Here is a 16386-nt window from a genome sequence, read left to right as displayed (position 1 = left end):
CCAGAGCACTGAGTGGAATTGCCCTAACTTCCATACCAATGATCCCTTTAAGTGAGCCTGGGATCAGAACCAGAGCACTGAGTGGATTTGCCCTCACTTGCATACCAATGATCCCTTTAATAGAAGCTTGGGGGTCAGAATCATAGCGCTGAGGGATTTGCCCTAACTTCCATACAGGAGATCCTTTTAAGAGAGCCTGGGGTCAGTACCAGAGCATTTGAAGGCAGTTGCCCTGAATTCCATATCGTGGATCCCTTTAAGAGAGCCTGGGGTAAGAACCAGAACGCTGAGTGAAAATGCCCTAGATTCCATATCGGGGATCCCTTTAAGAGTGAAGATGTGCCTATTGAATGGAGGATGTGTGATGGGGATATGGGTAGGGAGGGGGGGATTCATTTCTGTCATGTGCTCTCTGCTCCTTTCTGGTGACCAGACAATGGCTGGGAGCTTATGTTCCCGGGGATGCTAGCTTTCTCCCACCTGGTCATTGTCTGAGGTGTTGTCGTGGAGTGAGAAAACTGTTGCTCATAGCAACCAATCACAGATCAGTGTCACGCTCCCTGGTCCTGCTCTATCGGCCCTCGGGTCCCCTGCCACGCTCCCCGCCAGGTGCCCCAGCGCGCACGGCCATACTTACAGCGTCCGGCAGCCGCGCTCCTCCCAGCCCCGACGTCGGCTTCCTCCTCTGTGCGGCCCGCAGCTGGTGACATCACCGCGGGTCTCGCGCATGCGCCGTAGGCCGCGGTCGGCGCTTCCCATCTGACCCAGCCTCCGGCGGCGCCTTGCCCTGATAGCGCTGCCGGACCAATGGGGGCACAGCGGCGGCTATATCAGGTCATCCTCCCTTAGTGGAGGCACCTGACCGCTGTTGTTCCTACAGCACTCTAGGGTCGTGCGCTCGCCTGTCTTCAGGCTCCTAGTGCTAATCTCTCTTGTCGTCTCAGCTCCAGTCCTGTGTCCGCACTTGTTCCAGTCCTGTGTCCGCACCTGCTCCAGCCCTATGTCCGTACCTGCTCCAGCCCCGTGTCCGTACCTGTTCCAGTCCTGTGTCCGTACCTGTTCCAGTCCTGTGTCCGTACCTGTTCCAGTCCTGTGTCCGTACCGGTTCCAGTCCTGTGTCCGCACCTGCTCCAGTCCCGTGTTCGCACCTGCTCCAGTCCTGGGTCCGTACCCGCTCCAGTCCAGCGTCCGTACCTGTTCCAGTCCAGTCTCCATACCTGCTCCAGCACTGCCTACCCGAGTCCGTACCTGCTGTCTGTCTCAAGCCGTGCCAACCCGGGTTCCAGCTTGCTGTCCTGTTCCAGTCCAGTCTACCGGATCCATTCCGAGCCGCCCCTCTTGGTTCCGGCTACCGTGGCATTCGAACCCCCGGACCTGCGCCTAACGGTCCCTGTATAGGGGTCGGCCACACCTGGTTGCTCGTCCGGGGTCCTTCGGTGCCACGGTCCAGAGGGTCCACTCCAGAGAACTCCGCCCGGCCTGGTGCAGTGCCCAGAGTAACAGTGCGGTCAGGCCGTGGATCCCGCCGGTATTTCTGCTCCCGGTCAAAAGGAGTTGCTCTTTTTGCGGGAAAACCAGGGGCGCATCATGTTGGTCATGAAGTCCATGGAGTCCCGTCTGTCCGCTTTTCAGGCAGCCGATCCCGGGAATGCCGCTCAGCTGGCGAGCCTCCAGCAGGAGTTAAGCCAGCAGCGGGACGCTCAGTCCCATATTTTGTCCTATATGGCCTCGGTAGACAGTCGTCTGGGAGACCTCCAGTCCGCCGCCGCAGCCTCGGCCGCCCTCCCTAATCCCGCTCCGTTTCCCTCTCCTCGCTTGGCTAAACCACCCCGGTACAGTGGGGACCCCAAACAGTGTAGGGGGTTCCTAAACCAGTGTGGCTTGCATTTCGAGCTTTAGCCTCACCAGTATCCCTCCGATAGGGCCAAGGTGGTCTTTATCATGTCCCATCTGGAGGGAGAGGCCTTGTCCTGGCTAAATCCGCTCTGGGAGAGGGACGATCCCATAGTCTCTAATATTCCGGTCTTCCTGGACACCTTTCGCAAGGTTTTCGATGAGCCCGGACGAATAGCCTCGCTTACGGAATCACTCTTCAACCTCCACCAGGGTTCCCTTACTGTTGGTCAGTACGCCATTCGGTTCCGCACCATGTCCTCTAAGTTAGGTTGGAATAACGCGGCATTGGTCGGGGCCTTTTGGTGGGGGTTGTCAGGCAGAATTAAGGATGAGTTGGCGGGGCGGGATACCCCCACCACCCTCGAGGACCTCATCTCCCTGGCCACTCGAATTGACCTCCGGTTCCAGGAGCGCGCCCGGGAATCAGCGAGGGACAGGAGACCCATTCGGCCTGCTCCAACCACTAGTCGGCCCTTTAGTCCACGCTCGCCTGGTCCGGTACATACTCCGCCTCTTGAGCCTATGCAGGTAGATCGGGTCCGGATGACTGAAAGACGTCAGAGGGAGATATGGGAGCAGGGTCTCTGTCTTTACTGTGGAAGCGCATCCCACTTCATCCGCTCTTGTCCTGAGAGACCGGGAAACTCTTCCACCTAGGCCAGGTAAGAGAGGCCGTCCTAGGTGATCATGAGTCCTCTCAGGCCCTTACACTTTCTGTTCTTTTACTTTCAGGGGACAGGCGTGGGTCCGAGGTGGCCTATGTGGATTCGGGCTCAGCAGGCAACTTCATCCAGCGTGAAGTGGTGGATAAGTATCGTATTCCCGTGGTCACCCTGAAGAACCACCCGCTTCTCGCTTCCGTTGACGGTAGACCGCTACAGTAATCCATCTCCGCGGTCACAGAGGAGGTTGTCCTGCAAGTCGGCGCTCTCCACCGAGAAAGAGTGGCATTCTACGTATTGCCCGACCTGTCTCATGCCATTCTATTTGGCCTCCCGTGGCTACGGACACACCAGACGGTACTCAACTGGGCGACCGGGGAGGTCTTGCACTGGGGAGATCCGTGTCATGGTCGCTGTCTGAACCCCATTCATCCGGTTGTTCCCACCCACCCACCTCAGGAGCTCTCGGGACTTCCCTCAGCCTATTGGGCTTATGCCGATGTTTTCGACAAGAAGGAGGCGGAGGTTCTTCCACCACATCGGTCCTTCGATTGCCCGATCGAGTTAATCCCTGGTTCTATTCCTCCTAGGGGCAGGATCTATCCGCTGTCTCCTGCAGAATCCACAGCCATGTCTGAATACGTCACGGAGAACCTCGCCAAGGGATTCATTCGGAAGTCTTCGTCTCCTGTGGGCGCCGGGTTCTTCTTTGTTAAAAAGAAAGACGGCTCTCTGTGTCCTTGTATCGACTATCGAGGATTGAACAGCATCACTATCAAGAACCGGTACCTGCTCCCTCTTATCCCGGAGTTGTTTGACCATCTCCGAGGGGCACGCATCTTCTCCAAATTGAACCTCAGGGGGGCGTACAACCTCATCCGCATCCGTGCCGGCGATGAATGGAAGACCGCCTTCAACACCCGTGACGGTCATTACGAGTACTTGGTGATGCCCTTCGGTCTGTGCAATGCCCCGGCGGTGTTCCAGGAGTTCGTCAATGAAATCTTTCGGGACCTCCTGTACTCCTGTGTAGTAGTATACCTGGATGACGTCCTGGTCTTCTCCTCAGATCTTCCATCTCACAGGAGGACCGTCCCCCTTGTTCTTCGGCGTCTTCGGGAGAATCATTTATATGCCAAAATGGAGAAGTGCCTGTTCGAGCAGACCTCACTGCCATTTCTGGGTTACATCGTCTCTGATGCCGGGCTGCAGATGGACCCTGAGAAACTCTCCGCCATTCTCAAGTGGCCTCGTCCTGTTGGCTTAAGAGCCATCCAACGTTTTTTGGGGTTCGCCAACTACTACCGGCAATTCATTCCGCATTTTTCCACACTCTCCAAGCCGATATCTGCCCTTACCCGTAAGGGGATCTCTACTAATTCTTGGACACCCGAAGCCGAAGAGGCCTTCCAGTCGCTAAAACAAGCGTTTTCCAAGGCTCCCGTTTTGATCCATCCAGAGAGCGGCAAACCTTTTGTGCTGGAGGTGGACGCTTCCTCGACTGGCGCCGGGGCTGTCTTATCCCAGAGAACCGGTTCGGGCCGCCTACGTCCCTGTGGTTTCTTCTCCAGAGCCTTCTCCCCAGCTGAGTGTAACTACTCGATTGGTGACCGCGAACTATTGGCCATCAAACTGGCATTGGAGGAGTGGCGTCACCTTCTGGAGGGAGCTGTCCATCCATTTGTTGTTTATTCAGACCACAAGAATCTAGCCTACCTCCAGTCAGCCCAGAGGCTCAATCCTCGACAGGCTAGATGGTCCCTGTTTTTTGCTCGTTTTGATTTCGAGCTGCACTTTCGCCCCGGAGACAGGAACACTAAAGCCGATGCCTTATCCAGGGTCTTTCAGCCGACTGAATCCGGGGAGGAACCTTCCTATGTTATCGAGCCCACGAAGATAATTACAGTGGCTCCGCTGACGCTGCTGTCTCCACCCCCGGGCAAAACTCTTGTGCCAGAGAACGTCAGGAGGAGAGTACTTCTGTGGGGTCATTCCTCCAAAGTGGCTGGTCATGCTGGAATTGGGAAAACCCGGGCCCTCTTAACGCGGTATTACTGGTGGCCCACTCTTCGTCAGGATGTGGCAGACTTCGTCGCCTCCTGTTCCTCCTGTGCAAGGAATAAGACACCTCGTCGTTCTCCTTTTGGCCTGCTGCTTCCCTTACCGATACCGAAGTCTCCTTGGGAAAGTATCGCCATGGACTTTATCACGGATCTGCCCTGCTCGTCTGGCTGTACGGTGATCCTTGTGGTCGTGGACCGCTTTTCTAAAATGGCACATTTCCTTCCATTAAGTGGCCTTCCTTCCGCACCTGGTTTAGCCAAGATCTTCGTTCATCAGATTTTTAGATTACACGGCCTTCCTCAACGAATTGTGTCTGATCGAGGAGTACAGTTTACGGCTAAGTTTTGGAGGGCGCTTTGCAAACTTCTGGACATATCCTTGGATTTTTCATCTGCCTATCATCCGCAGACCAATGGGCAAGTAGAACGAACCAACCAGACGCTGACTGCATACCTTCGGCATTTCTCCAACGCCCATCAGGATGACTGGGTTGAGCTGCTTCCATGGGCGGAGTTCGCCTATAATAATCATGCCGGCGAATCCTCTACCAAATCACCTTTTTTAGTAGTATTTGGCAAACATCCTAACATACCTCTTCCTGTCACCCCAGCCTCCGAGGTACCGGCAGCCAATTCCCAGTTCCAGGAATTCTCTGAGATCTGGTCCGAGACCAATGCAGCCCTCAAGAGAGCCAGCGAGCGAATGAAGAGACACGCAGACAAGAGAAGGCTGGACCCCCCACCGTTTCACATTGGGGATAAGGTCTGGCTTTCATCCAAGTACATCCGACTGAAACTACCCTCTTACAAGCTGGGCCCCCGGTACATTGGTCCTTTTGAGATCCTGGAACGAGTCAACGAAGTCGCCTACAGGTTGTGGTTGCCTGCTTCGCTCCGTATCCCGAACACCTTCCACGTCTCTCTCCTGAAACCTGTGGTCCTGAATCGGTTTCATCCTTCCCCTGCTCCAGCTCCTCTGCCGGTGGGTTCGGATGACACCTTCGAGGTAAGGGATATTCTTGCCATGAGGAGAATTAGAGGGAGGACCTTTTTCCTTGTTGACTGGGAGGGTTTTGGTCCTGAGGAGAGATCCTGGGAGCCCCGGGAGAACATCAACGCCCCCCGCATTCTCAGGAGATTTTTTGCCAACCGCAGTAGGGGGCAGCGTGAGGGGGAGGGTACTGTCACGCTCCCTGGTCCTGCTCTCTCGGCCCCCGGGTCCCCTGCCACGCTCCCCGCCAGGTGCCCCAGCGCGCGCGGCCATACTTACCGCGTCCGGCAGCCGCGCTCCTCCCAGCCCCGACGTCGGCTTCCTCCTCTGTGCGGCCCGCGGCTGGTGACGTCACCGCGGGTCTCGCGCATGTGCCGTACGCTGCGGTCGGCACTTCCCATCTGACCCGGCCTCCGGCGGTGCCCTGCCCTGATAGCGCCGCCGGACCAATGGGGGCACAGCGGCGGCTATATCAGGTCGTCCTCCCTTAGTGGAGGTGCCTGACCGCTGTTGTTCCTACAGCACTTTAGGGTCGTGCGCTCGCCTGTCTTCAGGCTCCTAGTGCTAATCTCTCTTGTCTCCTCAGCTCCAGTCCTGTGTCCGCACTTGTTCCAGTCCTGTGTCCGCACCTGCTCCAGCCCTGTGTCCGTACCTGCTCCAGCCCCGTGTCCGTACCTGTTCCAGTCCCGTGTCCGTACCTGTTCCAGTCCGGTGTCCGTACCTGTTCCAGTCCTGTGTCCGTACCGGTTCCAGTCCTGTGTCCGCACCTGCTCCAGTCCCGTGTTTGCACCTGCTCCAGTCCTGGGTCCGTACCCGCTCCAGTCCAGCGTCCGTATCTGTTCCAGTCCAGTCGCCGTACCTGCTCCAGCACTGCCTACCCGAGTCCGTACCTGCTGTCCGTCTCAAGCCGTGCCAACCCGGGTTCCAGCTTGCTGTCCTGTTCCAGTCCAGTCTACCGGATCCATTCCGAGCCGCCCCTCTTGGTTCCGACTACCGTGGCATTCAAACCCCCGGACCTGCGCCTAACGGTCCCTGTATAGGGAATTAAAGATAAACGGGGTGCTCACTGTAATTTTAGGTGCCCAGAGGTAAAATCCAATGCTGAGTATAATATCAAAAAACCTCGGCACTCACACTTCAAGAAACTCAAATAAGTATGAATAAAGAGTTTATTATTATTGTTTCCAAAGTATCATCAAAATCAATATCAATATTCCACAGAAAAAAAAAAATTCGACGTTTCGGCTAAAGTGCCTTTTTCAAGATTTTATCTGCAGAGTAAACAATATATGCACTCATTATACATGAAAAATTCACATAAAAATAAATATAAAAATAAAAATAAAAATAAACAACCAATGCGTCGAGCATCATATTCATTTAAATGATCGACAAAAACCCAGAGTAATACCTGTGGAAATAATAATCATCCATGGACATCAGAGTCAAATTCATCATACATGTCACATAGGTGTAGAATGCCTTATGAAGAGAAAGACAAAAAATTCTTTAGTACAAAAAAGAATAATGCGTCACCAAAAGAAATTGCCCAGATATACAACATATGAACATAATATGCTCCACCTAAATAATTACAGAGGATTACAATAGAGCCAAAAGCATCCTAATGAAAATGCATAGTGCGTTCTATGAATATATGATATATAGAAATTCATAGTGCGTTCTATAAATATATGATATATAGAAAAATGCTTGGCTCCATAAAAATAATAACAAATGAAGAAAAAGTGGAAAAACAAGATCCAGGTACATGGTGCGCTCACTACCCATATCCAGACATAACTCGGTCTAGAAATACCTAATAAAGTCCGTGGAGTCCAAGTCATAGACTGGGTACCAAAAATTAGAAGAGGTGGCAATAGGATTAAAAGATTGAAGGAGCGAGAATCCTTTTGGATTCATACTTTGCAGACACTAACACCGTTGGGGTTAAATAGAGAATATGAAATCGGGTGTTAGTCTGGTTACATTTATCTTGGCCATATTTTAGATCACCCATGACCACTCTGCTCTGTTTATTATTTATATATAAATATTTTTATGTATATAAATTACTTTCATGTATTGTTTTATATCACATTATATGGAGGTTTTTGTAATCTGTGGTTCTTCTCCAGTGTTTGCCATGTATAGCATGCTTTTTTGCTTATTTTTCTTGTAATTAAACATTGGTGGAAATAATATATTTGTACATTTTCATATGACCTGATTTATTCTAATTTTTCTTGTTTTTTCTTATTTCTCTTTTTTTCTTCTTCTTAGTTTGATAGTATACGTGGGAAATGACCCCTTATCCTGATATGTCGGACGGTGGTGGTGGCTTTAAACTCTCCCTTTCTTCAGTATTGGTCTCCGGTTCTAGTTCGGCATTTTCCTGTAAGCCTGCTTACGTCATCTCACAGGCATTCGGATTTTCACAGCCATTTGGCCTTTCACTTCGGCTTTTTTCGGCATATGCGGATGACGCATGCGCAGTCCACCCTGTGGGACGCTGACTCTTATCCCGGAAGTTTTCAGCTTTTCCAGTATATGAGAGCCGCGTTCTCTCATGGCAGAGATGGGCCACACTGCACGGATTCGCACAAGTCACCCGGGAGCACATGTATGCAATCCACGGACTTTATTAGGTATTTCTAGACCGAGTTATGTCTGGATATGGGTAGTGAGCGCACCATGTACCTGGATCTTGTTTTTCCACTTTTTCTTCATTTGTTATTTTTATGGAGCCAAGCATTTTTCTATATATCATATATTTATACAACGCACTATGAATTTCTATATATCATATATTCATAGAACGCACTATGCATTTTCATTAGGATGCCTTTGGCTCTATTGTAATCCTCTGTAATTATTTAGGTGGAGCATATTATGTTCATATGTTGTATATCTGGGCAATTTCTTTTGGTGACGCATTATTCTTTTTTGTACTAAAGAATTTTTTGTCTTTCTCTTCATAAGGCATTCTACACCTATGTGACATGTATGATGAATTTGACTCTGATGTCCATGGATGATTATTATTTCCACAGGTATTACTCTGGGTTTTTGTCGATCATTTAAATGAATATGATGCTCGACGCATTGGTTTTTTATTTTTATTTTTATTTTTATTTTTATGTGAATTTTTCATGTATAATGAGTGCATATATTGTTTACTCTGCAGATAAAATCTTGAAAAAGGCACTTTAGCCGAAACGTCGAATTTTTTTTTTTTCTGTGGAATATTGATATTGATTTTGATGATACTTTGGAAACAATAATAATAAACTCTTTATTCATACTTATTTGGGTCCCTGTATAGGGGTCGGCCACACCTGGTTGCTCGTCCGGGGTCCTTCGGTGCCACGGTCCAGAGGGTCCACTCCAGAGAACTCCGCCCGGCCTGGTGCGGTGCCCAGAGTAACAGTCAGCTTCTTTTAAACAGCTCTGGTGAAATGAAAGATGCTTTGTGATTGGTTGGTGATACACACATACACACATACATTCAATTTTATATATAGAGAGATAGAATGTTAGAGATTAAGGGGACCTCCTTAGTCATCTGTTCCAACCCCCTTCATAATGGAGGATTTACTAAATCATCAATATCCTGTTTAATTGTATTACTGTGTTCTGATTGTGCCATATTTTACTGCACTTGCAAATAAAGTCCATGGAGCCTCATTTAAGAGTCTCAAACATGGCTGCCACAGTGTTTTCTTTGACTGGTCTCCCTGAGGTCAGTGATTGTTTCGTGATATTTTACTACACTGTCATTGTTCACTGTCACCCTTGACATCGTGCCTACACATATATAAATATCCGTGTTAGCTAAATAAATAGTTGTTTGTTAAGACCCTCCTCATTGACTAAACTGTTGCATCTGCATACTTGTTAGGCGTGCACAGCTGATAGACAGACAGCCTGGCACAGCTGATAGGCAGGCGGACATGGCTGATATACAGTCTGGCATACAGGAATAAGAGCGCTGGAAGCTGAGAACTACCAATTGTGTTATGAACAAGCTTACAATGTTGCACAGGCACCGTCCATCAGGTGGAGATACCTTATATAATGAGTGTCTCCCAGCCATTGGCTGGAGACATTTAAGACAATGCACTGTCCCTTTAAGTGGACGGGGCCATGCGCGCTCCTTAATCACAGTGCCCTGGGATCTGTGCACTGTGCGCGCACCCCGGGCAGCAGCAGCTGGAGCAGATAGTGCGGGATGGGGACCGCAGTGGTGAGTGAGCCGACGTCTCTTCCAGGGGAGAGAGGCAGAAGGCAGAACTCTGTATAAGGCCGGGGTCACACTTGCGTTGAATACATACGAGTGCTATGCGATAAAACATCGCACTCGGACCACTGTTAATGTATGGGGCAGCTCCCATCACCGCTTTTTTCTCACCCGTATTCTACAAGTGAGAGAAATCGCAGCATGCTGTGATTGTCATCGACACTCGGCCGAGTCTCGGCTCACTGGCACCCATATAAGTCTATGGGTGCGAGTGACACAGCGCACATCATTCGGATATCTTCCGAGTTCTGTGCGATATACTCTGACCCCGGCAATGGAGGAGATGGGGAAATTAGTTTCTCTGCCTCCTCTGCAGCTGTGCTCCAATTCTCAGTAGCACGACACTCGGCTCCTGCTCGCAGCAGAGCAGGAGCCGAGGGTCATTAGCATATCGCATCGGATTCCATACACTAGTGTGACCCCAGCCTAACATTAAGATACATAAATAATGAGTTAGTTATGTTTCTAAACTAGAGATTTTTGCAGTCAGAAAAAACAGTGATAATCCGTTATAAATTACTTCTGTAATCAGCTTATATTTCTGTTAATAGAGTCCCCAGCCGAGCCTCCCTAACAATCCAACAGTTTGAGAAGCACTACTTTAAGCCTCATTCAGACATCTGGGTTGTTTCACATACAAATAGAAAAAAAAAACAGCCAGAGTGTCATCAATATTTTGGATTCAAGTTTCATCAGTTTTGGTCAGTGTGCCAGTTTTTGCCATCAGTGATTTTCATGTATGGATAAATAAATAAATTACAAAGCTTTTCTTATCCATTACAAAATTAGTCTCAGCATTAGTGTACAAACCATGTGCTGTCCGTGAATTTCACCCTGAAACCTGCATTGGTATTTTCCATTTATTTGTAATGCCGGTAAAAAAAACAGTCATGTCTCTGTAATTTTTGCATGGACTCATGTTCCACAAAAAACACAGACTATGAACAGCCCCATAGACTATAATGGCATGAAAAAAATGTGAGAATATAATAACTGTGTAAATCACAGATAGAACAAACATATGAAAAAGCAAGTCTGCATGAGGTCTTAGAGTGTCTGCTAAACATTTACACTACCTACAGTTGAAACCAGAAGTTTACATACTTTATATAAAAAGACACATATTCATGTTATTCTCAATATCTGACATGAAATCAGAATAAACCTTTTCCGTTTTAGGTCAATTAGGATTACCATAATCTATATATATAAAGCTGAGCGTGTGTGTGTGTATGTGTAAAGCCACGCCCACATCACATAGTCACACTCACTCCACACACACACGTCCCAGCCGCTGCGAGCTACAATCAGGGCCGCCACCTTCAGAGGATCAGTGCGCGGCAGGCATTTTCCACATCTAGCTCCGTCGCATCTAGAATGGAGTTGGTCCTGTGAGGCATGACGTCCAGGGAAAGGGAGGAGCCTCATGGATTACACCGCTGTGCTCATAACAGGAAGTTGCTAGGCACATGTGAGGGGAAGAGAGGAGTGAGGTGAAAATCAGAGGAATGAAGGGAAAATGAGGGGAGTGAGGGGAAAATAATGAAGTGAGGGGAAATTAGAGGTGTGAGGTGAAAATGAGAGTTGTGAGTGGAAAGTGAGAGGAGTGATGGCAAAATGAGAGAAGGGAGGGTGAAAATGAGAGGCGTGATGGGAAAATGAGAGAAGTGAGGTGCTGCTGCAGTATGAGGCTGTGCATAGAGAAGAGTGAGGCGCTGCAGGTGGAGGTTGTGTATAAGGCCACATTCACACGTTCAGTATTTGGTCAGTATTTTACCTCAGCATTTATAAGCCAAAATCACAAGTGGGAGAAAAATACAGAAGTGGTGATGTGTTTCTAATATACTTTTCTTATGATTGTTTTACTCCAAGTTCTAGCTTACAAATACTGAGGTAAAAACACTGACCAAATAAAATGTGAACAAGGTCTAAAGAAGAAAAGTGTGGTGTTGCAGAAGAAGTAGGCTGTGTATACGATACACTTTATTGCAATAAGTGCAATTTCTCTTGGGATCAAGTATAGTTATTAATATTTAACAAATGCCAGAATAATGAGAGAGAAAGAATGTTTTAAAGCATTTTATTACTTAATGCAAAGTCAAAAGTTTACATACACTAAGATTACTATGCCTTTAAGCAATTCTGGACTGCCCATATGATGATGTCATGTGTTTGTAAAGTTTTTTTTTGCAACATCTGAGTTAATTAGAGACACACCTGTGGATGTATTTAATGCACACCTGAAACACACTTCTTTGTGTAGCAGAAGTCTAAAGAAATCAGCCAAGATATCAGGAAGAGAATTGTGGTCTTGCACAAGTCTGGCTCATTCTTGGGTACAATTTCAAGATACCCAAAGGTGTCTCGTTCATCTGTACAAACAATTATACGCAAGTACAAACAAGATGGGAATTTCCAGCCATCATACCGCTCAGTAAGGAGATGGGTTCTGTGTCCCAGAGATTAACTTGCTTTGGTCTAACATGTGCATGTCAGCCCAAGGACAAAAGCAAAAGACCTTGTGAAGATGATGGCGGAAGCTGGTAAGATTGTGTCAATGTTCACAGTGACACGAGTACTGTGTCAACATGGGATGAAAGGCCATTCTGTCAAGAAGAAGCCATTACTTCAAAAGAAGCATAAAAAAGCCAGATTAATGTTTGCAAATGCACACAGGAGCAAAGACCTTAATTTTTGGAGACATGTCCTGTGGTCTGATGAATCTAAAATTGAACTTTTTGTGCATAATGAACATCCTTACCTTTGAAGGAAAAAGGGAGAAGATTGGAAGCCAAAGAACACCATCCCAACTGTGAAACATGGGGTGGCACCATCATGTTGTGGGGTTGTTTTGCTTCAGAGGCACTGGTGCACTTCGCAAAATAGATGGCATCATTAGAAAAGAAGATTATGTGGCAATACTGAAGCAACATCTCAAGACATCAGCCAGGAAGTTAAAGTTTGGTCGGAAATGGGTCTTCCAAATGATCAATGACCCAAAGCATACTGCCAAAATGGTAACAAAGTGGCTTAAGGATAAAAAAGTCAATGTTTTGGAGTGGCCATCACAAAGCCCTGATCTCAATCCTATTGAAAATTTATGTGATGTCACGGGTGACTGGATACTCCGCCTCCAGCAGGGCGAATTTCTATAACACCCGTGACCCTGGATACACCGTCCCCAGCAGGGCGAATTTAAACAATGTAACATGCAGCCGGATACACCGCCTCCAGCAGGCGAATTTCAATAATTACACTTGTATCTGGATACACCGTCTCCAGCAGGGTGAATTTACAGAGTTAAGGGAAACACCAGGGAAACCAATACAATGGTGGACCCTGCAATAGGGAACGGGGACGTGGAGACCTTCTGCACTCCCCTGAGTCAGTGTCTCTACTCTCCTGACGGTCCCTAGGCAGGTTCCGCACCTGGCGACAAGCAGGATACCTAAAAACCCTAGCTCGCCCTGCACCTATCCCTTTCTACTGAATTGGACGGTGCAGAAACTAATCCCACCACTGCACTAAAACACACATAAGGAAAGTAACAAACAGGGAAAAAAACACTTAGCTTTGCTCTGTTGCTCCCAGCAACAGAGTCCAGCACCTGAGTGCAGATTTCCTCCTGAATAGCTGCTACTTCACCAAATCTTTGTCAGAGCTGCAAGGAACTTCTCACTGTTGCTCCTGCCACACCAGGACTCTGACTGAGCTGTAAGGAACACTTCTCTAGCTCCTTCCTCCCCCCAAGGATGGTTGGAAATGACCAATATCACCAACAGTGAGTGAGACCACCTGACTCTCCTTTATAGACAAGAGCCAGAGCAATCACACCTGCTAGTGATTCCCATGTAATAATACTAGCCACCAATGGGGGCAAAACTAGAACTAAAGACACCACTGTGTAATGACCCTAATGGCCACCGGGGGCAAAACTAACTTTAAGCACACAGCTTAACCCCTTAATGACAGCCAATACGTCTTTTTACTGACCTGAGATATAAGAGAATAGCATCCCCATACAGGTGACCAACCAGCAGCTGATAGCTGTACACTATAGCAGACACGCTGACAACTTGCTGTATCACAAATGATTAGTGTTGGCACCATCCAGATCTGTTTAACGCCTTAGTTGCTGCTGTCAAAAGTGACTACATCTAATAAATGGTTAATAGATTGTGGGAGCTTCTGCTTTAATCTAATTTACACACCGAGATCATGATTGTGTGGTCCTGATGTTTTCCATAGCAGTTCATGGCCAGATAGCGGCTTTAGAGTCTACCGGCTACAGCGGCCAGTTCAGAAGTTAGCGACATTTAGGTGTTAAACAAACACTTTTTTTATTCCTGCTATACCACTTTGCATTAATTCCTGAAAATCACCTGAAGGGTTAATAAACTATTTGACAGCAGTTTTCAATATGTCGAGGGGTGCTGTTTTTAAAATGGTATCATATTTGGGGTCTTCCAATATATAAGACCCCCAAAGTCACTTCAAACCTGGATAGGTCCCTCAAAAAAATAAATTTTGTAAATTTCCTTGAAAAAATGAAAAATTGCTGCTACATTATTAAACTTCCTAAAAGGCTAATAAAATAAATTATCGTTTTAAAAATGGTGCTGATGTAAAGCAGACGTGGGAAATGTTATTTATTAATGTTTTTGTATGATATGACTATCTGGATTAAAGGGATAATCATTCAACTTTTGAAAATTGCAATTTTTTTATATTTTTATCAAATTTCTGAAACTTTTCATAAATAAACACAAAACTTATCGACCTAAATTTACCATTATCATAAATTATAATGTGCCATGAAAAAACAATCTCAAAATCAATGGGATTTGTTGAAGCGTTCCAGACTAGTTATGACCACATTGGTGACATTGGTCAGAATTTAAAAAACTGGCTCCGTCACTAAGGGGTTAAAGGAAAAAAAAAAAAGGTTACATGTGCTTTTATCTGTCACAATCCAGCATGGATTGTGACAATTTATGGGCAAAGCTGAAAAGGCAGGTGCAAGCAAGGTGACCTACCAACCTGGACCAGTTACACTAGTTTTGTCAGGAGGAATGGGCCCAAATTTCGACCAATAATATGAGAAGCTTGTGGAAGGATATCACAAACGTTTGACCCAAGTCATTCAGTTTAAGGGCAATTATACCAAATACTAATGAAATGTATGTAAACTTTTGATTTTGCAGTAAGCAATAAAAATGCCATAAAACATTCTCTCTCTTTCATTATTCTGGCATTTGGCAAATATTAATAATTATGGTAATCCTTATTGACCTAAAACCAGCAAAGTTTATTCTGACTTCATGTCATATATTGAGAAAAGCATTCATATGTCTTCGTACAGTATATAGTGTATGTAAACTTCTAGTTTCAACTGTATTAGTTGGATTACTTTTTCGACCACTTTTTAAACCATTTAACTGGAGTACCCCTCTAGTAAATTTGACATCATTTACTAACACACTTGGCCACATACCCAATTGTTTAGACCAGCGTTTCCCAAACTCCAGTCCTCACGGCCCCCAACAGGTCTTGTTTTCAGGATTTCCTTAGTATTTCACAGGTGATGGAAGTATCATCAAGGCATCAGGAATTCTTTCACATGTGTAACACTATGGAAATCCTGAAAATATGACCCGTTGGCGTCCGCGAGGACTGGAGTTTGGGAACCACTGGTTTAGACATTTTATATATGGGAAGTGTCGAGCAATCACACAAAAAAATCTAATACCTTTAACAAATGTGAAACAAGGCATGTGTATCAGATCTGGCTCAATTTGGGACAGACTTTATTCTAAAATGGCTCGTGACAAATCTGTTCTCTAGGGGGATAAAGAATCCCAGGAAACCCATTTCATTATTGTCTAGTTTATTTACATTCTGGAAAAAAATAACGTATGTGTGCAGAGTATATTGTAGTCTGTTCTCTGCAGTGGGAAAACAATTCAACAAACGCACCAATATCATAATATATGAATGCATAGAACCAATGCTAAAAAAATATGATGCCAGAGTAATGGACCAAAATACGGACTAATCGCAAAGGTAAACACAAACCACACAGAAAAAAGAGCGACAACAAGTCCAAAATGATTATGAAATATCCATAAAAAGATTCTTTATTATAAAAAGCATACAGATGAAAAGAGCAAATCACCACAATGTGAAAATTGGCTAAGAGCCCAAGACGCTGACACATACTTCAAACATCTCTAATAGAGTGTAAATCACAACGAAGAAGTATAGTGTTTAAACAAACACCTAAGCACCCCCATGTCATTAATAAATAGATCATAATATTAGATGAAATAACACAGGGCGGTGCTGACATACACCCCACTGGGTGGACGCTGGTACATCTTCTCATCTTCTCTCCCTATTGCCGTCTGGCTAAACTAGGTATGTTTAATTATACATGTACTGAGAGCTAATAGAGTGCCTCTGTATGTCAGCACC

Source organism: Dendrobates tinctorius, unplaced genomic scaffold, assembly GCF_039654945.1.
Source record: "Dendrobates tinctorius isolate UK_male_01 unplaced genomic scaffold, ASM3965494v1 ptg000111l, whole genome shotgun sequence".
Taxonomy (NCBI): Eukaryota; Metazoa; Chordata; class Amphibia; order Anura; family Dendrobatidae; genus Dendrobates; species Dendrobates tinctorius.
This window is presented reverse-complemented; position numbering follows the sequence as displayed.